General features: G+C 37.1%; 1 protein-coding gene and 1 non-coding gene across 8 annotated transcripts in view; one reads left to right on the top strand and one right to left on the bottom strand.

Annotated features, from left to right (window-relative positions):
- The window catches only part of RUFY3 (RUN and FYVE domain containing 3), a 74,562-nt gene that overhangs the window by 32,977 nt on the left and 15,356 nt on the right, over positions 1-26,229 (bottom strand). The window lies entirely within an intron of this gene.
- Positions 4,835-4,939, top strand: LOC116276854 (U6 spliceosomal RNA). The gene has a single exon (XR_004186368.1). It is a non-coding gene; the product is annotated as a U6 spliceosomal RNA (small nuclear RNA).

Raw genomic sequence — 26,229 nt, 5'->3', positions numbered from 1 at the left:
CATAAGAGCTCAAAGGAATTTATTGCTCATTATTATTTACTTAATGCAAAAGTTAAATGATTACTTAATGCTTATTATTATCAATATTTTTGTGCTGAGTAGTATATGAGAGAATGGTCGTTACAAACAATTTTGTTTCCTAGTTAGTACTAAATTAAACTGAATAGACTTAGTAGTTAAGTATTTTTTCATCCATTTTGCAATGTTGGCTACTAATAATTAATACTAAATCGTTAGCTTGATTTGTCACAGAATAAGAAATTCTCTGTTTAATCAATTTGTTACTTGTCTTGAATTGTAGTCAAGTATAAAATGATTTCCTGGAACTAATATATGCTTTTTAAAAGGGCTGCAATGACCAGAAGCGAATGTGGAGAGACTTCTAAGGGGCAGGGAAAGTTCTGTTTTTGATATAGTGTTAGTTGTGTCAAATTGGTGACTGTGTGAAAATTCACTTGAGCTGAATATTTATGTAATCTTTTCTGTATACTTTATACTTTTAAGTATAAAAAGCTAAACGAAGTTTTCTTGTATAGACCAGAGAATGATTTTAAAATGCATGACTTTCACAATGTTGTTATACTTTTTCTATATTAAAATAATTAAAATGTCAAATTTTCACAATGTTAACATCTAACACTATTTTTCTAAAACTTCATTCATTCATTCATTCATTTTCTTCACTAAATACTAAAATAAACATCTACTGGGTATTAGACACTGTATTTAACGCTGGGAATCCAGAGATAAAAGACCTAGCCTCTGACATTAAAGTGCTTACTACTTATCAAACTTGATAATACGGACATCTGGAGAACAAAACAGGGCAGCTTACAGAGAATACTTGAAATTTCAGGATAAACATTCTCATCTTCAACAAAGATTAATTTTATTCCAGGACAAGTAAATTAAAAGGCTTTTATGTTAAACTAAATACAACCATTCTATGGAATCAAATGTAAGTTTATATATAGATATATATTTTTAAGGCTAAATTAGTAGATATGATATTAATGTAGGATTTCAGGCAAGCTGTAAGTCCACCACAACCTTCTCTGCCATTGGATATATTCCGTGGAAAGTTCAAGAAATAACTATCAACATGGCTATTATTTAGCATTGTACTGAGGGTGACAGACCAATGCAATTAGAGAAGGTAAAGAAATTGGAGACATATAAACTGTGAGTGGGTCATATATTACTGCTCTCATACAATCTATTTTACACCCAGAAAATCAAACAAAATAAACTAAAATTTTTACAAAAATGTAATTCATAGAGATAGCAGAGTAAAATCAATACATAGAAACCACTAGATGCCATACATACAGGATGAGACTTTTGAGTTTGTCATTTAAAGGACAAAGAGAAACTGGGCAAGGCAGGCACAGGAGTAGAGCTGTGGTGGGAGTAGGGTGGACGGACGGCTTGAGCAGAGGCACAGAATGTGAAAGGACATGGCGTACAGAAGCAAATAAAACTGACAGATGCCAGGAGTTTATGAGCATTCAAGTAATAGCTGTGAGATGAGATAAGCGAAGTAATTAAGGGAGAGATTACTAAGGACCTTGTTTGGGGAATACGGATTTTACCTGAAAGTCAGTGCAGATTTTGATGTGAGGTGTAATGTCACAGATTTGAATTTTAGAGGAGCCATTCCAGCAGCTTTGAGGAAGATGAAGCAGAAGGGAGTAAGAACTGAAAGCCAAGGAGCAAGTAAGGGTCTACTGCAAAAGTTAAGGAGGGAAATTATAATATGGGACAGAACTAAAGCATTGAGTGCTGTGTGGAGAAGAGGGAGCTAGCTTCCTTTTTTTTTCTTCAATTTTTAAAAAAATGTTCAGATTTTAAAACAAATTCTTTAATTTGTATATTTTAATTTTGGGGGTTTATTTTAGGGAGGAAGTAAGTAGGAATTCATTTATATACTTATAATGGAGGCACTGGGGATTGAACCCAGGTCGTTGTGGATGCTAGGATATACTCTACCACTGAGCTGTACCCTCCCAACCGCGGGAGTTAGCCTTCAGCAATGTTGTAGGGGCAGAATGTCACGATTTCAGGACTCAGTGATCACCTGGATTGAGGGAAGAAGGAGAAAGAATAGAGAGCAACTTCTGTGTTTCTAGTTTGGGTGATTATTTGATTATCTCTACATTTGGCCAGTGGTGCAAATCACCTTGGTGGGAAACATAGCAGAAGCAGTGGACTAAAGAAACCATGTGGAAATGACTGTAGTTACAATAATAAACTATACTGGTTTTCAAACCAAAGTTCTCTCAAGGGAGTATGGGTCTTCATCATAACTCTTCAAGGCTGCTTATTTCATATGAGGAAATTTTAATAAACTTTACAGAGTCATGTGACTCATTTAGTTAACAGTGATGAGAAAAGCAGACCCAAAGTCATACAGCTAAGAGTGACAGTGAGGCAAACTGTTCTGCAAACCAGTCATCTCACCAAGACTCTATTTTAATCTCTTTATAGTGTGACAACTAACATTCATACAGAGAAACATTGAAATGTTTAATGAATAACTGAAAGAAAATTAAGGTATATTTAACATTATATTAAGATTTAGTATGTTACATTGTACCCAATTCTTGGTAAAGTGGGAATAATTCATACATAGCACAACAGTAGTTACTCTTCAGTTTCCCGGTTCTTTGACAGATCAAAACTTTTAAATGAGAAACGAAAATAGCTGTCACACACAAATTTCCCAGTGATACCTAAAAGTATTAATATGAGATTAAAAATGACAAATTAACAGAAAGATACTGAAAGGAAAGCTTACTCGATGTTCAGAATGTCTGAAGACCAATAATTCCGAAATAAATCTATTTTGAACTTTGGCCATAATATTTCTTAGCATATAAAATTGGGCATAAAATAAGTTATCTGTGATAGTGAAAGAAATTACTCAAAGTACTAAAAAGATCTTATAATAAAACACCATTTAACTAGTCTGGTGACACTCATTTATACAAGAGAATTATGAAGTTTTACTAAATCCTCCCTTAAAAATAATCAATAGAGTCTTAGGACCTTTAGAGTATTTATATATCTGTATCATTATCTATCTACTAATGACACTTCAGATATAATTTTGCACTCAAGAGTAATAAAGAGGAAATTCACTTAAGTAACATTTTCTTTGGGTTAAAATCCAAAGGAGTTGGTCAAAAAATTTAACCACAAATTTACTCATCCTTATTGCTACCTTTTCTTAGTAACAGCAGAATCAACGATGCACTTTGCAAAAAATAAGCCTTTACATCAGGAAGATTATATCCACCCACTATTCTTAATCTGCTTAATATTAATCATCTGGATTAACATATTATATGACACCAGGCAAGGAATCTCACTTCTTTGGGGCCTCAATTTCCTTACCTTTAAAATGAAGAGTTAAACTTGTTCAGTATCTCTTTTATCTGATAGAGACAAATACACCCATATCAATCATAATGACTAATCACAGCATGACTTCTCAAGGGAGGGACACATTAATATTCCCGGAATGAGGAGTAACAACATGGTTTGGAAAAATCCCACAAGTCACTCTGATACCAAATGAACAAGATCCTTGCCACTCCAAGTGTGGTCCTGCCTGGAATATCAACGTTGCCATCACCTGGAAGCCTTTAGAAACAGGAAACCCTGGGCTCCAATGATATTACTGCATCAGGTTCTGCACTTCAACCAGAATCTAAAGCAATCTGTATGTGCACTGAAGTTTGAGAAGCACTGATCTAGATGACTCTCCTAACTCTAGCCTATAATAATTCCATGATTTCACAGATGGCTTCCTCAAGGGCAGCCAATAATTACACTTATCAGTAGAAAGCTCCCAGGATGAAGAATAATAAAGATTAGAGCAGAAATCAATAGCAAATAAAACTGAGAAAAATCAATGAAATCCAAAGTTGGCTCTTTGAAAAGATCAACAATATTGATAACCATTTAGTTAGAACTGACCAACCAAAAAAGAGAGAAGATTCAAATTACTAAAATTAGGAACAGAAAGGAGACACTACTACTGATCTCACAGAAACAAGGATTATAAGGGAATACCATGGGCAACTATATGCTAACATATTAGACAACCTAGATGAAAAGGACAATTTCTAAAAAAGATAAACTACCAAACTGACTCAAGAAGAAATAGAAAATCTGAACAGATCTCTAAAAGGTAAAGATATTAAATTCATAATAAAAAAAATCCCACAAAGAAGAGGCCAGGACCAGATGGCTTCACTATTGAAATTTACCAAACATTGAAAAAATTAATACCAATCTTTCACAAACAAGTCTGAACAATAAAAGAAGAGGAAACACTTTCCAACACATTCTATGAAACCATTACTTTGAGGCCAATATCAAAGGCACCACAAATAAAACTACAGATCAATATTTTTTATAAATACAGATGCAAAGTCCTCAACAAAATACCTGCAAACCAACTCCAGCAACATATAGAAAGGATTATACAATATGACCAAATTTTTTTTGGATGACACCAAAAGCACAAACAACAATAGAAAAAAAAGATAAACTGTACTTCACAAAAGTTAAAAACATTTGCACTTCAAAGGATACCATCAAGAGTGAAAAGACAACCCACAGAATGGGAGAAAAAAATGCAAATCAGATCCAGTATCCAGAACAGATAAAGAACTCTTATAATTCACCAATGAAAGAGAAACAACTCAGAAAAAAAGAATGGGCAAAGGATTCAAACAGACATTTCTCCAGAGAAGAAGAAATACAAATGACTAATAAGTACATGAAAAAATGCTCATGAGGAAAATGCAAATCAAAACCATAATGAGTACTCTCTTTGACAGCACATATACTAAAACTGGAAAGATAGAGAAGATTAGCATGGCCCCTGCGCAAGGATGATATGCAAATACATGAAACATTCCATATTTCTAAAGCAAAAATAAACAAGTGAGACCCAATTAAACTCATAAGCTTTTGCACAGCAAAGGAAACCATAAATAAAAAGACAAACTACAGAATGGAAAATATTTGCAAATGATGTGACTGACAAGGGCGTAATTTCCAGAATATATAAACAGCTCATACAACTTAATAACAAAAAACCAAATAATCCAAAAATGGGCAGAAAACCTAAACAAGCAATTCTCCAATTAAGACATACAAATGGCCAATAGGCACATGGAAAAATGCTCAACATCACCACTTATCAGAGAAATGCAAATCAAAACTACAGTGAGGTATCACTTCACACCAGTCACAATGGCCATCATTAAAAAGTCCACAAACCACAAATGCTGGAAAGGCTGTGGAGAAAAGGGAACCCTCCTACACTGTTGGTGGGAACGTAATTTGGTATAGCCATTATGGAAAACAGTATGGAGATTCCTCAAAAAACTAAAAATAGACTTACCATATGATCCAAATGTCCATCAACTGATAGATAAAGAAAATGTAGTATGTTCAATGGACAATTACTTAGCAATAAAAAAGAAATAAAGTACTGATACATGCCACAACATGGATGGACCTTGAAAAGATTATGCCGAGTGAAAGAAGCCAGACACAAAAGGCACCAGAGTTAATGATTCTGTTTATATGAAATGTCCAGAATAGGCAAACCTATAAAACAGATAATAGATTAGTAGTTGTAAGGAACTAGGAGGAATGGGGAATAGGGAGTGAATACTAACAGGTATAGTTTCTTTATAGGGTGATGAAAATATTCTGGGATTAGATAGTGGTGATGAGTGTACAACTTTGTGAATATACTAACAACCGTTGAATTGTACAGTTTAAAGTGGTGACCCCTACAGTATGTGAATTATATCTCAGTAATGCTATTAATAAGAAAAAAAACCCTAGAAACTTAAAAGAGACACAATAAAATATCTCGTATGGATCCTAATAAAAAAAAAACCTGACAAGCAGACTTTGAAAATGGGCTGAATATTACTTACTGTTAGGAAATTATTAATAATTAATTTTGTTAGGTGTGGTACTGTCAGAGCAGGCAGATAGCTAGATATGAGCAGAGAAAGGGGGGCACAGACCAAATGGCAGGAATTGGGCAGAAAGGAGGGGCACAAGCCAGATGCAGGAAACCACACATCATGTAAGCAGCAGGGATCCCTGGGCAGAGAAAGAAAAGCAGGAGCCTTGGGGCTGATAAGGGATCATGTCCTTTGGGATGACAAGTGGCCTGGAGAAGAACAAAGAAAGGTGAGAAAAGGCAGGAATTTCTAGTGTCCGAATGTAACCTTCTGCTCATTATGCTCTCATTTCAATAAAATTAGCCTTGCAGATCAGAAGTACCCATCAGGCACCGACACCATGACACTTCTGATCCAGACTAAATAAGGACAAAAATCCCTCCTCCCCAGTGAATATTCTGCCCATTCATTTTTACACCTTATGTAACTAACTTGCCAAAGAAACTCAGGGCAGCCGCTCACCCGAGCCTGCCCGCTCTCCCCTGAGAGTGTACTATCCATCCTTTAATAAAGCCTCACTTAACCTTTTTTTAACCTCTAAGTCTTATCTCTGAATTCTTTCTGGGAGGGGACAAGAACCTGGAACGCTGGTTGCATCTATTGGCAACAGTACTGAAGTATTTACAGGTGATAAAACATGATGCTTGGAGTTTGCTTTAAACTAAAAAAGCTTATTTGGTTATTAACGTTCCAAAATCATTCTTCCATATACTTTTACTCATTCTTGGCTAGGGATTGTGAAATAGTAAGAAATAAATCTACCTACCTACCTACCTACCTACTTATTTCAGCCCCTGGTTCCTAACACAGAGGTCCTAAAACCCTAGTAATTTCCCAAGTGATAAGAGCTACAGGGGTATCTTCTGTTATATTTGGTTTCTGTTTCTAGGTCCTGAGTTTACCAGAGTTAAAGGTAAAAGGAGCATATTTGTTATTCATAAGTCCCATTCAATCAGTGTTTTTGCTAATAAGGTGACTTTTAGAAAGCCCCTAAGGATGTGGAAGCTGGTTGCCAGGGGAACCAGTGGCATGATAAGAGGGTTGGAACTTTGAGCCACCCCCTTCCACCTCCAAATCCAGATAGGGGAGGGGGGCTGGAGATAGAGCTCAACCATCAAAGACCATGATTTAATCAATGTAGCCTACATAATGAGGCCTCCATAGAAACCCGAGTGGAAAGGGTTCAGAGAGCTGGTTAGTGAACACATCCAGGTAGCTGGGAGGGTGATGTTCCCTGAGAGGGTATGTGGGTTCCATGCTCCTTCCCACATACTTTGTCCTATGCATCTCTTCCATCTGGCTGTTTTTGAGTTGTGTTCTTTTATAATACACCTGTAATCTAGCAAGTAAACTCTTTCCCTGAGTTCTGTGAGCCTTTGTAGCAAATTATCAAACCTGAGGAGGGGCTCATGGAAACCTCCAATTTATAGCTGGTTGGTCAGAAGCACAGATGACAACCTGGACTTGTGATTGGCTTCTAAAGTGAGGGGGCGTCTGGTGGAGTCTGTGTTAACTCCAGATAGCGTCAAAATTGAATTGCTGTTGGAGAATTAGTGGGTGTGGGAAAACACCCCACACACTCAGTGTCAGAGAGCACTGTGAATAACAGAGGGAAAAACTGTTTTTCCTTTAGGTATCCACTTCTCTAATCTTTAAAAGATGTCCATTTATATTCCAAACTTGTCCAAGAGTTCTCTATGAAACCACACTGACTTCTTCACTGCACTCCCATATCACAAAATAATCAACTTTAGGAGTTTCCTAAACTCCTTCAAGCACCTTTACCTGAAGAATTCCACACACAGAAGAATACCTAGAAGATTTCTGGGAACATCTAGAAGGACAGTAGTCAGTCGCCTTTGTTTTGATGCAACATAAAAATTTTAGGTGTTAAGTATAAACCCAAGAGTTCCTTGCTCTGCTCAACTTATTCCATAGAAATAATTAAAATGTTAGGGGGCAACACTGTGATCTGATCTAGAAGAGTTAGAGCTGCCTCTCTCATATTCCCTGAGTGATACTGGGGAAATTTCTAATCTCTTTACATCTAACCTATAAAATATTGAGAGAGACAATCCTCCTTGGACTTCCTGCTCTACATTTCTTTATGGGTTGTACCAAGAATGCAAGGCCCTGAATGCTCTTTTATCCAGGCCATTTCTCAGGGTTGTGTATGTAACTGATTATCAGGAGAGATGAGACTTGCCTACTGCTTCCTGTAAAAGCAACAGATACCCCACACTCAATGTTCCTCAGCTGCAACACAGAACCACCACATGCACAGCATCTTCCTGAGCCATACAGTGTCTCCTGGGTGCAACTCTGGTGCAAGAGGAACTGACACAAAAGTGTTGATGTTCAGTCTGCTTGTAGTGTTATGAGTAACAAGGTTTTTTGTCTCTAAGTGAAACGGAGTCATGTCTTTACCCGCATCCAAGAAACAGTAACAGGCTCATTTTTTAGCTTGCAAGTAGGGTAAACCCCAACCTTGACAAAAAACAAAAACAACAACAACAACAACAAAACTAAATAGGAATAAACTCTTCCTTAGTTTAATTCCCTAGAACACTGTACATTTATACTTCAAATGAGACAACACCAAAAGTAATAAAGATAAAAGCACGCTAAATTCCAGTGTAAGATTTGAGGCAGACCCTAAATATGAAATCACAGAAAACATGGAAGAAAGTATTCCAAGGGGTGGGAGTGGTTGTGTGAAATGAGGTGAAGGAAATAATGGAGTGGGGAGTTCTTCCTAAGGAGAACTGGAAAACACAGGAAGGGCAGAATCAAGTGACAGGTCTCTAAAACCAGACCTGCATATCCAGGAAGCAGGCAATGGGAACCTTTGCAGGTTTTCAGCAGGCAAGTCCTAAGACTACAGCTTTGCTTGAGGGTGATTAGTCTGAAAGGATTATGCAAAGGGAATTTGAAGAATTTGGTGGAGAGGATCAAAATGGCTTGCCCCGAAGAACTGTACCTGTTAAGGAAACAGAGGCGTCAAGAATAACCTAAAGTTTTTGCCCTGTGAGACTAGAATACTGTGCTGAAAATGGAAATTAAACAACAACAAAAACAACAACTGAATAATTGTTTTGGAGGTAAGGGACAAAATCTGCTTCGTTTTGGATACAGTAAATGATACGTGGAAGCAGTCTCAACATAATTTTCAACACATAGTTGTACATACAAATTAAAGTTTGGGGTTGGATAGTCACTAGCATAAGGATAACAGCAGCAATTATTATAAATAAGATGTTTTCATCAGAGGAGATGGTTTAAAGAGAAACAGAAGGATGCAGGGTCACTGGCGGAGACTTTAAAAGGTGTTAACAATTACAGGCTGGGAACAGAACCCAACATACTGGCACTGCGGGAAGAACTCTCTTGCTTCTATCTCGGTAGCTAGAGCTAAAATGGACATACACCAGAGAGGCAGCACAGGATCCTGGACTAGCTTTCACACTGAAGGTCACGACCCCTTAGTGGAGTATAAAATCGATCTAGTATGTCCCATATAGTAAGGTCAGGCATTGTTTCATGAAGCCCTTGTTCTAGATGTTTACAAATCAATGATGTGTGTATGGAGTTTTGGTGAAAAAATATGTTTACAGTGGGTCTCTAGTCAACTAGGTTTGAACTTTGGTTTAGTGATTAAGAGCACAAGCCTTGGAGCTGGCTCACTGGAGTTTGAACTCTACTTGAATTCTTCCCCTAGCTGTAACCCTAGGCAAGTTTCTTCTCTCTTTTCTTTCTTTCTCTCTCTCTTTTTTAACTTCTTAATTTGAGATAATTGTAGATTCACATGCAGTTGTAAGAAACAATAGCGAGATATCGTGTACCCTTAACCTAATTCCCCCAAAGGTAACATCTTACAAAACCAGAGTAACTTATTACAACCAGGAAACCTACACTGAATTACAGCATTGAATTATATCACCCTCATTTTGATCTTTTACAGCCACAGGCACTTCCCTTCTGCCTCCTACCCCCTTATAATCCACAACAGCTACTAATCTGTTTTCCATTTCTAAAGTGTTGTCATTTCAAGAATGTTATATAAATGGAAATTATACAGCATGTAACTTTAAAGAAAAAAATTTTTTTCTACTCAGCATAATTCTTGAGAGATCCATCCAGGTCATCAATAGTTTGTTCCTTTTTATTGCTGAGTAGTATTCCACTGGGATGGAACTCTGTAGGCCTTACTTTCTTCAGCCATAAGATTTGATAAGGGTTTTGAAGATTAAACAAGTTCATGTATATTAAATATTTGGAAATGCTTGGGGCATACTAATAAACAATTGTTAACTATTAAAATTATTATGGCCCTCCACAAATAAGTTTAATAATTTTCTTTAATTAAATATAGCCTTTCATTGAATGTCTATGTGACACCATGCTAGATGCTAAGAAAATCATTGATATGTTCCTTCCAGTTTTCAAGATGGCAGATAACAAGTCTTAACTCACAAAATATATCAAGGAACCAGTAAGCAATCTTGATCAGGTAATATTTCACACAGGTATATTATTTTCCTAATTCAAGTAATGTCCCAGGCACTCCAATCTCAGAGAGATAGGTAGTAATCTGGGCAACTGCAAATTCATAGAATCTGTTTAAAAGGTTTATAAATGAGTACAGAAAGGAATTCAATATTTTTTGAGAAACTAAAGATAGCAAACCACGTGCTTTTTATTATTTCATTACTCTTCGTAATTTTCTAACGAGTTTCAAAACTTTTAGATTCAAATTAATAGCATATAATGAGTGAGATGCAAGATAACTGATCAATGTTGTGAGCATGATACAATTCCACCCTAAGAAGACATTTCATTTTCTACTAGACAGGTGTTATAGACACACTGAATGTAAAACCAACCATCACTGTAAGAAATCAGTTCACCAGAAAAACCCCAATCTTGCCAAAATTGAAACAAAATGAAACAAAAACCAAACCCCAAAGCTAACAGTTCAAATCCGTGACCTCCTAGAGTTTATTATCTTAAAAAAAGCAGTCTTTCAGGAGGCTGGAACTCAGTGTTAAAAAGCCAACTCTTATGACACATCCATAACAACAGATAAGAAACAGAGTTAAAACAGCTCAGCAGTGATGGTCTCCTGAAGATCTGAGCCTATATTTATTATCAGCTTTCTCTGGGTCTGACTGCAGGTTCTTCCCATGACCCTGGGCTGCTATGCGTGTTATGTGTGGGTAACACTCCATAACTCATGTTCATTCTTGTTACAAGTACTCATTTACAAAAACTCTAACTTATATAAACACTAAAATTCTAGAATTTCATATAACTGAAACAAGACAAAAGATGTAGAAAACTATATTTAAAAAGACAAGGATGAAATGACTCAAAAAAAAAGTTAACAAGTAAAGCCATTTTCTTTCCCCCATTCTGATTTTCTTTATTTTAAGCTATACTCCAGAAAGACATTTCTGTAAATAGGTTCTTGGCTAACCATTTGACTGGTAATCTACTAAGACATCAAAGTAATACAATTCATATCTTCTGAGTTTTTCCCTTTCTGATTTCATCTATGATAATCATTCATAAAAATTCCAGCAAAAAGAAAATGAAAAAGAGGAGGCTGACTCTCACAGCAGGCTTGATTCTTACAGTAGTACCTTGTATTAAAGAAATGGAAGCTTACCAGGGGTAAGTCATACGGAAAAAAATCTCCAAGAAGGGCACAGATTTGTTGGCTTTTATGTAGCTTTTTTCTTTATAACTAGTCTGTTAAAGGAATCAAAACACTGGTACCTGGTTAATAATAATAATAATAATAATAATAATAATAATAATAATGGCAGCTAACACAGTTAACAGTACTCATTCACTGAGTCAACAACCTCCTTTTTCTCTTGTCTATGAACTGTCAATCAACTAGACAATACGAATTTTTTTGTTCATCAAAATATAATTAATTATATTAAAAGTAGAATAAAAATGGAATAAAAATAGTCTGTAGAAAATGAGATGAAACTCAGGATAATTTACTCATTCAAAGTAAAATGCTAAAGAAGAAACTATTGGGCCTCACTGGAGAGAGAAAACTGCTTTAGTTTTTTGCCCGGTGTGACCAAATCTACCCAGGACCATACTGTCCCAAGTCTGATACGAACACCAAGAAGTTTAAGACAAATTCTGCTCTCAAGGATTTTACACTTTAACTAGGAATATAAACATACATGAATCAGAGAACATGTCAAAAGCTTCAACCTCCAAGTTCTGCAGAACCTGAGTGAATGGGGAAATGATTGCGGGCCAAAGCTGTCAGGGAGTGTGTCCCAGAGCTCTCCTCTAGACTGCAGGGGCTGCAGTGGGAGGGAGATGCGGTGTAAATGCTCTGGGTGGAACGTCACAGGAACGAGGCAGGAGAGGAGGCTCAGGGCCGCTGACACAGTCAGTGACAAGGCCAGCGTGGGCAGAGTAGTGGACGTGTGCTATGAGAGTGTGCCCTGCAGCGTGTGCTATGAGAATGTGCCCAGCAAAAGTGGGAGAACATAAAATGATGCAATAAAGTGGAGCCAAACTTCAATTTTTCTATTTTTATTATAAAAAAATGTATTAATGAGCTCCCTAAAGTTAGGTGCCAATTACAGGGAAAAAAAATGATTGGTTTGTGGAACCTTCATACATTACAACACATGTGCTACTTTTCAAAGTAATTCCACCAGCTACCACATGACCAAGCTGAAAGTATCTTAATGTTATGGAAATCTACAAATCAGAGAGCAACATTCCAGACCGAATACTTGAAGTTCCTGGGATCTGTTCGTGGAATTCATAGAAATATGTACGTATCTATTTTTTTGGCATGAATGATAAAAAATTTACATTTTCCAACAAACAAATGAGAAAACAGCCACCGGAATACATGATATAATCTTGAAATAAAGTTCCCTTTGAACATGTTATTAAATAACAAATATTCTAAATGAACAGCATACACATATATTAATGCCACTTTACTTGGAACCATAAAGATAAAGATTTTAAATGCAAGACTCTGAAAACCCTAATCCTGTATGAAGTACCTGCATGGAAAATCTGGCAAATATGCTTACTGCTCCAGTTACTGTCATGGGAAATAAAACCTAAAGCGGACACTTCCTCTTATGGAAAACAATCAAAAGGTGGTTAGAAAGTTTAAAAGAAAAAAGAAAGAAAAAGAAAGAAAGAAAGGGAGAAAAAAGGCTAAAAGATGTTGGTGTGGCACGCACCTTCTGTATCATCGCGCATTTGCTCCACCAAATCTGTCAAATCCTCCCAAGAGTCTTTGCAAACGGCAAAAAGAAAGGAAAAGAAAGATAAAATGTCATGCAAGCCAAGAAAGAAAAGTGTTATTAAAAACAAGGTTTCAAAAGGGATAACTGAAAGGGAGATTCCCAGAACTCTTTGAGCTTAGCCCAAGAGGTTAGCAGTCACCCAAGGAGGAATGTGACACTAACAAAGCAGAGATATTAACTGTGATATTAAATGTCGCAAAGCTGAGATTAATAATTTCAGTTTTTAATAAAAGGGAAGGTGCACATCCCATAAAAAACTAACAGGTTTTTTTTCCCCCACTGAAAATCAAGATTAGATTCTTGGTATTCTAAGTGTACGCAACCTCATTCAATATCTATTTTCATCCCCTCAGTGAAGCTGAAAAACATGTGAGGTGTTTTTTAGACTCAGGCCAAATATCATGCAAAACTAGTGACTTGGAATAATAAAGAAAAATCTCAATAGTCTTCCTGATGCCCTCCACCCCAACAGTTCTCCTTCCCCAAAACAAAAATAAAGGAAAAGTTGCTGTTTTGAAGACAAAATAAATCACTTATAATAAAATGAACACAGATAATGTTTATCCAGTTAAAAGTATAGTACTCTCTCCTCTTACTGTAAATTCAATGTTCTTGCACACAGAATAGTGAGAATATGAAGTGAAAGAACAAGAATGTCAAGATTACAAATGTAACAGATTATTCTATTATTCTATAGTAGGTAGATTCTATTTTAGTGTCTTCTAACAGTGTCTTAAAACTGGTAGATCATTTTCTGTTCTGAAATAAGTTTTGAGAACCTATAGAAATTTTAAAAAATGGATTAGCATCTTCCTTCAGTAACTCTGAAACCATTATTTTACACACAATGGCATATTCATACTTAAACTCACAAATCATGTGAATTTTACATGTGTAAGTATGCAGCAAATAAAGGTAAGTTCTCAGAGAATGAACATAAAAGAATGAGAAAATGGGCCAAGAATGCTTTGCCCATGATAAGCCCTCTTTCTTGAAAGATTTATCACAGAAGTCAGCATAGTATCTGAAGCAATAACTTGGAATAACCATCTAAAAAAAGAACTTACCATTTGTCCTATTCTCACGAGTTTTATAAAATACTACTGTAATTAAACTGATTAATTTTAGTTCTCATGTAACAGAATTTTCTAGTAGACTATAAGGGTATATTCTAGTGTCAAATATATGGTCAGTTATTCTGTAAAGTTGCGCAAAAAAAAGATCCAAGTATATAGAAAGTTTAAATTTAAATTTAAATTCAGAAAACAGGGAAGCAGATGGGGATCTAGTAAGGTGATATATGATTAAAATGGAACTTTTCTGAAAAATAGATATATACAGATTATTGGCTAGGTCAAACACAAAGATAGGTAATACAAAAAGACTGCAAGTGTCTATGCCCTATTACATTTGTGCTATCTCCCAATTCAAAAGTCTAGAAATTAATGATTTAGAAAACCAAGCACAGGAGTACAGCTCAGAGGACCAGGATTAAATTCCTAACTTCTGTCAACATCCCCAGCAAGTCACTTTATAAACAGAGGCAGGAAAACATGCTGGTTCAGAGAACAGACTCAAGAGCGGAACGCCTGGGCTCCCGTCCCAGCCCCACCCCTTACTCGCTGTGTGACCTTGGTCCGGGTACTCCATCTCTTTTCCCGTAGTCAGTTTCCTCATCTGTAAAACATGGACGAGAACAGGACCTGCCCTACAGCACTGGTGTGAGAAGTAAAGAGTAAACTTAGGTTCAAAACCTTTTATCTATTTTCTGGCCAAATGTATTTTGAAATTCAGCATTTTATTTTTTAATTTTAGAAAAGTAAAATGGTATATACTGAGGCCAACAAACATGCAGAACCAGCAGGGCCTGGGGCAGCACGTCACATTAAGCACATTAGTATTCCTGTAGGAAATAGATATTCAAATTAAATATGGTAATTAAAGACTTTAAAGTACCGAGCACATTATAGGTACTCAATGTCCACTCTAGGTATACAAGAAACCAGTGTGTGCCCTGTATTCTGATTTGGCTACAAACTGGAGTCATCTAAGTATATTTGCCATAATTATTCAAAGGAAATAGAGGGAATGGGATTGAAAAAAAAAAACCCTAAATATTAAACACAGCGAAAAACCCTAAGTCAATATAAGTAGACTAAATGACAAATTTAACAGCTGAGGTGCTGTTAAACTAACAATAATACAATTAGGTTGTTAACATAACGATAAATAGTAGTGAAAGAACTGTCAGGCTGATTTTTAAAAATGCTAATAGGTCCTGTTCTTTCACTACTACGATAAATAGTAGTGAAAGAACTGTCAGGCTAATTTTTAAAAATGCTAATAGGTCCTGTTCTAACCAGTAACTGAGGCTAAGGTCTATCGTCTTCCCAAAGTATAGAAAAACCAAGAATATCAGCAAAAAAACAAATGGTCTGAGAAAAAGTAATACTAAGTTATTGTGATACTGTGATTTATAATAAGAAATATGTATTTGGTCTTCATCCCTAGTCGCTGACACAGAGCTCACGAAACCTTGTAAATTCCTAAGTGATGACAACATTAGAAGCATCTTTTGCTCTAATGAGGTGACTCTGGGTGGGCTCCTGGATGGGAGCTGGTGCCTAGAAAGCCTAAGACATAATTAGAAGATTGTAATTATCAGCAGCATCCCCTCCCTTCGAGAGAGAGATGTGGACTGAAAATGGAGTTAATAATTGGTCTTGTCCATGTGAGGAAACCTCCTTAAAATCCCAAAAGTATGAGGTTTGAAAGCTTTCAGGTTGGTGACCACATTCATGTACCCGGGAGGGTGATGTATCCCAACTCAACAGAGCAGAAGCTCCTGCTCTGAATCCTCCCAGACCTCACTCTAGGTATCTCTTTATCTGGCTGCATACCTATATCCTTTACCATATCCTTTAATAAGTTGGCAAAGTTAAGTGCTTCCCTTTGTTCCATGAGTTGTTTAGCACATAACTGAATTCAAGGGCGAGGAGGTCATGGGGACCTCCGATTTGCAGCCCAGTCAGAAGTTGTGGGTAACCTGGAGACCTACTACTTGCAATTGGCATCTCAAGTGGGGAAGAGGGGTCCTGTGGGACTGAGTCCTTGACCTGTGGGATCTGATGCTTTCTCTAGGCAGATAAGAGTCAGAATTGAGTTAAATTGTGGGACAACCATCTGGTATTGCTGAATCACTTGGTACTGGGAAAAACCTACACACATTTGGTGACCAGAAGTGTCAGAAGTGAAGTGTTCTGTGTGAAAGTAAAAGAGACCCAGGAGAAGAAATGTACCTTTTCCCATTACAGTTATCAGCATTTGAGCCACTTAATATTTACTGAGCACATCTGGGGAGCAAAGAACTTTACTAAGGCAGCTAAGTACGGTTAGTTTGCACAGAAGATACAAAGATGAAACATCCACAGACACTGCCCTTGAGGAGATCTAGGTAACTATGACACGAGGTAAAAGGGACTGGTATTAGAGAGATAAGAGAAGATAGAAGAGATTCCTAAGTCAGGTGAGCAGCTAGGTGACACAGGGCCTGAAGGGGAGAGGGGATAAGGAAAAGGGGCCTCCTCAGGAGACCTTCGCCCTCTTGCCTGAATGGTTACAATGGCAGAAAATAATGTCTCTGATTAACTGGACCTCAAATGGGTAGCTGCTGCCCATAGAACAGGACACAGTGAAATTCTCAGATAAGATATAGTACATCTCATACATATGCTAAGATTTACAGCCCTAGGAGAAAGAAAGAAGAAATTTCAGCAGCCTTTCATCCCAGAAAGTAAACTCGAGCAATCTCAGAAAAGGGTGAAATTTCTCACTGTACAATCAATGGTAAAACTCATTCTCTTCTGCTTAGGACACTGTCGCTAGTATAAAGGAAAAAAAAAAAGATAAAACATCATGCAGTTTATAGCTGCTGAATCAACTGTCCAAAAACCACAACTGTTTCCTTTGAAAGTTCAGATTTTAACACACTGTGAGAAACCACAACCAACTGCAGTGGCAAAAGAAGAAGAGTTGCAAAGAAAAAGCCAATATGAAAATTCATGATGCCATGTATTAAAATTTTTAGTGTTTATGGCAGCTTGGAATTGTATATAAAAAATTAAAATACACTACCATTTGATCAAGAAATTCCACTTCTAAAAATGAAAATTGTTCAAATGAAATGTGTTCAAGTTATAAACATAATGATATGCCAAAACTGTGGTAGCCTATTTTAGAAATAACCTAAATGTCTATAATAAGGGACTCAAAGAAGTTATGGTACTTCCAAACAAAAGACAGTAAATGAGGTGATATAGAGTTCTAGTTACTGATACAGAAAGATGCTGCAGAGAAAAACGGCAGGTCACACAACACAGGAATGGAATGATCTTACATGTATAAAGTTGTGTAAGCTTGTAAATGAACTCCATGTGTACATATTTAAAAAAGAGAATCTGGTTACTAAATCTTACTAGTAGTTATTGGTAAGTATTAGAATTTTAGGTGAATTCTACCATTTTATATTTTTTACTTTTCTGTATTCTGTGACTCAAATGCAAATATATTCTTTTTATAACTAGAAAAATAAAGTTGTTTTCACTAAAATACATATATTCATTATACATTAATATATGTTAACATATATTATTAGAACCCCATTATCTTCAATACACTGATAGATATTTTATTTTGGGAAATTCAATTACGATGAGTAATAAATACTTAGGGGCCGTTTGGCAATAAGTCTGTTTCACTGTCCCTCTACACGTGTGTTTCTAAGCTCAGCAAATTCTTCTATTTGTTCTCTGGCAAAGTTCAAATGTGAAAAATTGCAAGGGAATGAATTTTAGTATTTACTTCCCTGTACTCAAAGGCACTTTGTAGCAGTCTCAGTGGACTGTTGGGAGTTGGAAGAACCACAATGGAAAATCATACCCCATTATGCTACCTTTCCAAAAGAGAGGCACCACTGAAACCCCCCAAATAATACAGAACCACAACTGAAGAGCAGAGAATACTGTGGGTGCTCTCAGATGGCAGCCTTTTTCTCTTCCCAGCCAGGTCTCACAGGTACCCAGGCTTGGGAATCCAACAACTTGAATTCCAATCTGAGTTCCATCTCTTGAGTAGTAGTTAGCTAATCTGGTACAACATTCACCTCTGGAAAATGAAAAATACGTCCCTGATTAGTTTAGGACAAATGACCTTCTGGCACTGGAAGCTGATAACTCAAGGAAGAGTTAGTATGAACTATGTTAAGAAAGGCACAAATTAAAGTAAAAGCTACGTTCAAGAAAGGTCCAGAAAAAGCTCACCAATAGAGAAGAAAGCCAGTAGTAAGGCACTGTGATTAATGACAGTCCACTGAAGTGGATGCCAGTGGCAGAACTACTAAGGAGCTGGGAAGAAACTGAGAGTAGACCTGAAATTGGAAGGAGAAAGCTGATTTCAGGGAGAGCCCATTACCGTCAGCTCAGAGGCATCAGGTGGCTCTTCTATGGCTTAATTACAGATTGGGGTACAAATGTAACTCAGCTAATACTTTCCCCCAGCTTTAGGATTTTATAAAATCCTGGAAGTGAGTGGGTAAAACTTACCTTGGAAGGGTGACTAGCCTGGCTATTCCCAGAACACAGCAACAAGAAGGGAAGAACCTTGTCCCAAGACCTCTGTCCGGTAGGCTTCTGAGGTGGTAATAAAAGCTATAGCCACTTCACTTTGAGAAGTTCACAAAGACTGCCCTGTGCACAAGTAATCACAACTTGGAGAACCTGACCCTGTAACTCTGAGGCTAACCCGGGCTGGTGGCAAATGTTCCAGGAATCTCACTGAGGGCAGTTTACAAAAGGAGGAGTGCATAGCGAAAGCAAAGAACAGTAACACAATTCTGTAAAAGATGAGAATCCTGACGACTCAGATCTTATTTTCTGAACACAGGAAAGGAATAAATCAAATGCTGTACCGAATGCACCTAAGTCTAGACACTATGGGTCACCCTTGTGCACTGCATGCAGCTTCTAGACAGCTTGGAAAATAAACCCTGGCCTGGCTTGTGACCTGGAAAAACTCAAGATGTCTACCTGAAACATTAAAAATTATACTGGAAACTGAATCCGAAACAGCAGCTCTGCTTTTAGGCTCCTGCTCCTGCTCATGGACATGGGAAACCCTGCCACGGAAGGTGCTTAACTCTGAGTTAGACAGACAGATGACTGCAGACCTATAGTTTTCATAAAGCTTTTTTCTTAAAAAAAAAAGCATTTTTCTCCTGATTATAGTAATATATCTTCTTGTAGAATATCTGGAAGACATAAAGAAGTATGAAGAATGTAAAAATCATCTGTAGGTCCACTATCCAGAGAAAACTATTTTTTACATTTTTGGTACATTTCCTTTTACTTGTGTGTATGTGTAGCTATATTTAAAACAGATTATGACCATAGGGTACATGCATCTTGGGAGACAGCCTTTAAAACTTATTATATTCTAAACAACACCCTAAGCCATTAAGTATTCTTCCACAACATCATTATTAGTGTTTGTTGTACTGATGTTCTACAATTATTTGAACAATTTTCCTGCTAGGCTATCTAAGTTGCATTTAAAGTTTTGCCACTCTAAATAATTAATACTGTGATAAATATACCTACCTGTATATTTTGCCTGTACCTCTGATTATTTCCTTAGGAGAGATGTTCAGTATAATCACTGGGACTTAATTTTTTAAGGCTCCTGATCCACACTGATAAAGTGATTTCCAAAAATGCTGTACCACTGTATACTCCCACCAGCAGAGCCCCCACCTGGATCTGCCCACACTTTCATCAGCACTGAGTATTACTCATGGATATGGTAAACAACAACAAATTATTTCTTACACTCAATTTCTATTTTCAAAATAAGATACAATGAGTCTAGAGTATGATAAATGATTTTTAAAAATTGAAAATACCCAGAAACCGTAAGTTGTGTATAATGGAGGGAAGGTATTCCAATAATCTTTTCTTTTAAAAGTGATTATTTTCTGGAGTTATGGGGCATTAATGAGCTCATCTAAAGTGTGCTGGATAGCTACCATAAACAGGATGCCAAAGAAAAGTTTTTCCCCAAAGAACTTTCTGTATAACTTCATAAAGTAGGAATCATATAGATTAAAATAAATCACTGGAGAATGATTTCAAGTGCATTCAAGCAAGTGACACAACAGTATCCAATGATTCAGGAGATGAAGGGTGTTGGGTTTGTTAGAGAGGGCTCATAGATGAAGGGTGTCAAGGGTCCTTTCCTTTTCCTAATTTAATGTCAGCAAGAAGAATCTCAAGCAGGAATAGTGGAACAACAAGAATCAGGGTTTTGGTGAAGTACAGAATCACAGCCTGGTTGAAATAGGTAAGCACAGAAAAGGAGTTTGAAAAAACATTTGATAAGTAAAGTTACCCAAAGAAGGGCATGAGAATATTTGGCTAAACAATTAGCATTCAACGTAGTTACTATTCTATACAATCCATAATCACAAACATTACTGCTCCCACAAACAGCTTTTCATGTCATTTTGCACATCCACTTGAGAAACATATTACGATCAGCACATAAAGGTGCTGCCTGCCAGCCAGGTCAGTTTCAGCAGTGTGCCGTTTCTGTTGTTGGGCAGCACCTGCACAACTAGGGAAATATCTTCGTGGACTTTATAAAAATGGGTGGAAAGAGGGGAAGAAAATCAAGTGGATAAAAAGCTAAGGCCTCCAATTTAATTGATGGCACAGAAGAGCTGCCTGATAAATGATAACATCTCCTCCTGCTACACCACCACCACCACTACTTTCTCAGGAATATTCTACATTCAATATAAAGGCTGACTGAAACCGACTCTTGTACAAGAATGAAACGTTCACTTTTGTGAAGACTTATTTGGCATTCTTATAATGAATGAATCAGTATCTGGAGAAATGGTTTAGAGAAAAGCTGAGAGTAGGTATGGGAATCTGGATGTGACATAATGAGATCCTGGTAGTTGTGGAAATGAGTATGAAAGACAAAATTAAGCCTCTTGTGTGGAACAGAACACATACATCCTTCTTTGATGCCCTAACATATATAGCACGGTTTGATTAATTATAAGAGAAAACTATAGTTTTAACAAAGTATGGAAGTAAATGCAAACATATAATGAACTTATTCACTGTCAGAACACTTCAGATTTTAATGTTAAAAAAATTAACACTGGCACAACCAGAAAAGAAAAAGAAATCTACTGTTTGATCACTACCCTTAACATTTTGTCCCCGGTAGAGCATGTGGCTTTAGTAGTATTTCAGAGCAAAGAGGTGAAAATTTACTGAAAAGGAACTTTGGAAAGAGGCTGAAAATATATACTGAAAATCTTTCCGCTCTGGCGTTTGGGTCTCTGCAAATGCTGTCTCTTCCCCACCTCCCACCCCCACCATCCCTTGCCTCCAGTTTACAACTAGATTAACCCCTGCTTACCCTTTACGTCTTAAATTCAGACATTATTTCAATTGGAAAATTTCCCTGGAACTCCCTAGAAAATATTTTTGGCTCTGTACCATTACACTGCAATGACTGCCATTTTACTTGCTGAAGTACCCTACTTCCCACTTATCAATAAGCTCAGAAGAGAACAGAGGAACGGGCCAGTTCACTGTGCTGTACCTCAGGACCTAGCATAGGGTGGAGCATAAACTGTAAGTGGGATACTTAAATGTGTGCTGAATGACGGGCCGAAGGTCTGATCTTACGATAAAAACTGCATGTTTTTAAAATATTGCTTTTTTTCCTTTGGGGGTTCTAATGGACCCTAAGGATTTCTTCCCCAGGAAAAAAAATGCAGATATAAAATTTTATATATAATTTTTTGGATCATGGATCCCAGGCTTAGAAGCCCTGCACAAGACTGTAGTGAATTCATGCTATCAAGTTTCTTGGTAAACATCCATTTGGATTTCCCGCCAAAATGCCCACTGGGACATGCACTTTTTTCATTAAAACATATGCACTTCCCAGGCAAGTTGGGCTTACACTAGTGTGCAGTGATGTGAATGAGTAAAAGGATGTTAGTAAATGTCCGTGGAATTATCTCAGCACCAGACACTTTCCACAGTCACTGAATAACAAACCATTTCATCTTCAGGGAATTTTTCTTTGCTTATTGTATCAGTAGAGTATTTCCTATTGAATGGAAAAACCTGATCCCACACCTGCACCCACACAGGGCTTTGGGAAGTGTGGTCACTTTAAGTGCTATCTGGCTCTGAATTCCATGTCCAGTTCCTAAGAAACAGAATTGACTGTCTTTTAGTAACCAAGTAGTTCACATTTGTTTTACCGCAGCCTCTGACATCTTTGTTTCATCTCTTTACCCTGACTTCTGTGAATTCACTGAAGGCAAGAGCCACCTATTTTTTAGTCTCTAGAACTGGACTTTGCATCAAGGGATGCCCAATAGGCAGACTAAGCCGATTTTCCGGAAGAAGGCTAAAACTACAAAGAAGATTGTGCTGAGGCTTGAATGTGTTGAGCCCAACTGCAGATCTAAGAGAATGATGGCTATTAAGAGATGCAAACAAGCATTTTGAGCTGGGAGGAGTTAAGAAGAGAAAGGGCCAAGTGATCTAGTTCTAAGCTGCAAACTTTGTTTTATTATGAAGACAATAAAATTTTGAGATTATATTTACTTCAAAAAAAAAAAAAGGGATGCCCAATAAACATTTCTGACCAAATGACAAACCAAAACACATTCCTTGCATGATGTGCAATATCATCACTACACTCACAGATGTTACATATAAGCTGCCCCGTTATACACTAAAGTATAAACGCCAGATCCCTGAAATGAACACTAAAGCAGGAAACAACCATTGGGGAGGACTGCAGAGTCATGCGGTGATAGCATGTCTGAAGTCAGCCAGCAAACAGTTCTCCACAGCAACACTGCAATCAAAGACCTGAGCAAAAGTTCTCTTCTCAATGTGTCTCTCCCCTGTATCATTTCTTCATAGTCTGCCTCTTATTATCTGTATTTGAGAAGGATGTTTTCTAAGTCAGAAAAGTAATTCAGAGCTTACAGTTGTTTTTTTAACAAAATGGTACAGATCATCTCTCAATGTTGGATTCCTCATCTTTAAAAGAAAGTTAATAGGAAAACAAGTATTTCTTGATAACTGAGGTTTATTTTTAACTAAGTATTTTCTTGTTTATAAAGGCTCAAGGAAGGACAATGCTCAAACACGAATTTAAGCTACTAATGTTCACCTTCAGTCTGTTTGGTAAACAACTAGTTTTGACCAGTCCAGATGGTTAGACATAAAAACAAATATACACTAAAATGGCAATAGATTTAATGATGTGGCTTAAACTGTTGCAGCACAAACTACTGTCTCATGAATAATTATTTTATGAGGGGGAGGTAATTAGGCTTATTCACTGATTTCTGCTTGGAGGAGGTGCTGGGGATTGAACCCAGGACCTCTTGTGTGCTGAGTGTGTGCTCTACCACTTGAGCTATACCCTTCCCCCCTATGAATAACTACTGTACAAATAACTAACATTTATAGGGTGCTTTACATTAATTATCCCATTTAATGCTCCTAACCTCCATTTGGTGGGAACCACTCCTAACTGCTTGCTATTGCCCAGCATGGCCGGCTCACTGTGCACTGTTTGAAAAGTCATCCCCGCCAGCCTCGGCCCCCTTCCACCACAGTGTCTGCCTGGTGATCATCTACTTATCTCACAAGGTCGAGCCCAGTTCAGGTGTCACTTACTGGATGAAGCCTTTCCTGAACCTTCCTTACCGCCAGAGATTTGTAGATTCACTCTAGGTTTGTTTTTTTTTTTAAGTATATTAAAAAAAAAAAAAGTAGGGGTGGAGAGAGATCACTTCTTTGACCATCAATAAGCACTGAAGTAATAAAGTGAGTTTTACTCCCATATATTTAAGAGTTAAGTTAGGCAGAAACTCTAGGTCCAGGCTACACTGTGGACTGCACAGTGAAGAGCAGGAACTCTGTCTTCAGAAGATAAAAGTTGGAAACCACAAGGCTTCTACTACTGAAGCCACATAGTTAGCCTGTATTATTGTCTTAAGAGGGTACACTATGCTTTCCACCTGCTCTCTTTTGTGGGGGTCAGGAGGCCCCAATGCAGGACTTGCGTGGTCAGATGTTTTTCCCTCTAGGAATCAGCTGGGAAGTATTCTGTGAATACTTCTGTGTGTCCGGGCACCAGGTGCTCCATGCTGTCAACACGGTGAGATTCTTGTTATCACTGGCCTGGAGATCACCACTTAAACGCTGATGGCAAAATTAAACTTAACAATTATCACTGGCATTAATATTAAAGCAGGCATTTCTTGGGTCCAAATGATTGTTTAGACATCCTGAGTTAGCTGGTGGAGCAAGGAATAAAAGCCCTGCACAGCACTACCTGGTGTCCTAGATCACTAAACCTACAGATGTTTTCCTGCGCCAGGACTTTCTTTGACCACTTCTCGTTCTAATCATTTGAAATTGTTGCTTCTTTTGCCCAAAAAGGCAAAATTCCAAAACTCATTGTCAGCATTTCTCTACTTTCCTCCATACCCCTCTATAATCGATTCTAAGGTTTTGGGAACTTCCTATTTCTGTTTTCCTTAATCCAAGGATGTGCCACTTAAGCTTAGGCTGCAGTTCTCATACAGTTTCCCTCACAGGTTTTGCAATAAAGAATTCAATCAGCACCACTACAAATGCCTACATGAACCAAACAACTCACTTTTGCTCACTCATAGGAATCTTGCTCAAAAAATATATATATTCGAGTACTAAATTTGTTAAAAATTATTTTTGAGGCACTGACACACTGCCTTTTACTGCCTTTTTTATAAAAGGGAATATTTCATATAACATGACTTTCAAAATGAAATTTTTAAAACAAAATATGCTAATTGAGGCATTTGCTAAAATACTTCCTGGTACCATCTAAAAATGTACTTTCCTTCCCTAAAGATTTTTAAAGCTTTGGAGGCTGTTCTAAACAGTACTGGCATTGTATGGAATTCCAGCTGATGTCTTCTAATCCTTGTGCACATTCTGAAACTTAGAGCCAAAGGAAGCTGTCCAAGTGACAAACCAATTGTTAAAAGATACAAACGGCCTTAAAAACTACTTAACCATTGCCCTTAAAGACACACCCTAAATGACTGCTTTGTGCGGTGCTGTTAACCCTCTCTAACACAGTCTAACTGGGAAAATAATATCCTCTTCTGTCACAGAAGGTGAAATCTGAGTCATGACAAGATTGCAACGCTAGGTCAAGGGCAAGGGATCACTATTCCTAACCCAATTGCTATGGCAATTCACCTTATGCCCTCTGTCCTGCAGATATGCCTAAACATCAGGCAGATGCTTACAAAGAATTTATCTTCATATGTAAGCATTTGTCTTCATTATTTTAAGGGTAGGGAATAAACATTAGCTAAGAGACCATTACACAAAAATACAAAACAATTTGCTTCAAATTATGGCTCAAATTAATTCTCTTCCTTATAATGGGAGAGAAGATGAAAACCTCTTAAAATTTAGAAAAGGTTCTGGGAACACAACATTGTAAAATGATTATAAATCAATAAAAAATGTTAAAAAAAAAAAAAAGAAAAGGTTCTGGGAGAAAGTCAGAGTCAAGAGACCACAAAGGTCTCAAAGGTACTGACAGTGGAAATTTCAAAGGGTCATCATAGCTACCACAAATAACTTTTAAAAAGCAATGGCCAATAGGTTCCAGTCCACGGGTAGGGATTACCTTATCAACCATGTTTAACCTTTTGAAGGCATTATGCTTTTTTAAGTGTCCATATTCATTAAATAAGCACTGAATGTAAAACTGCTTTCTCATCTAAGCTTATAATCTACATTATTAAAAAAGAT

The sequence above is a fragment of the Vicugna pacos genome, chromosome 2 (genome assembly GCF_048564905.1).
Source record: "Vicugna pacos chromosome 2, VicPac4, whole genome shotgun sequence".
Classification (NCBI taxonomy): domain Eukaryota; kingdom Metazoa; phylum Chordata; class Mammalia; order Artiodactyla; family Camelidae; genus Vicugna; species Vicugna pacos.
This window is presented reverse-complemented; position numbering and strand designations above follow the sequence as displayed.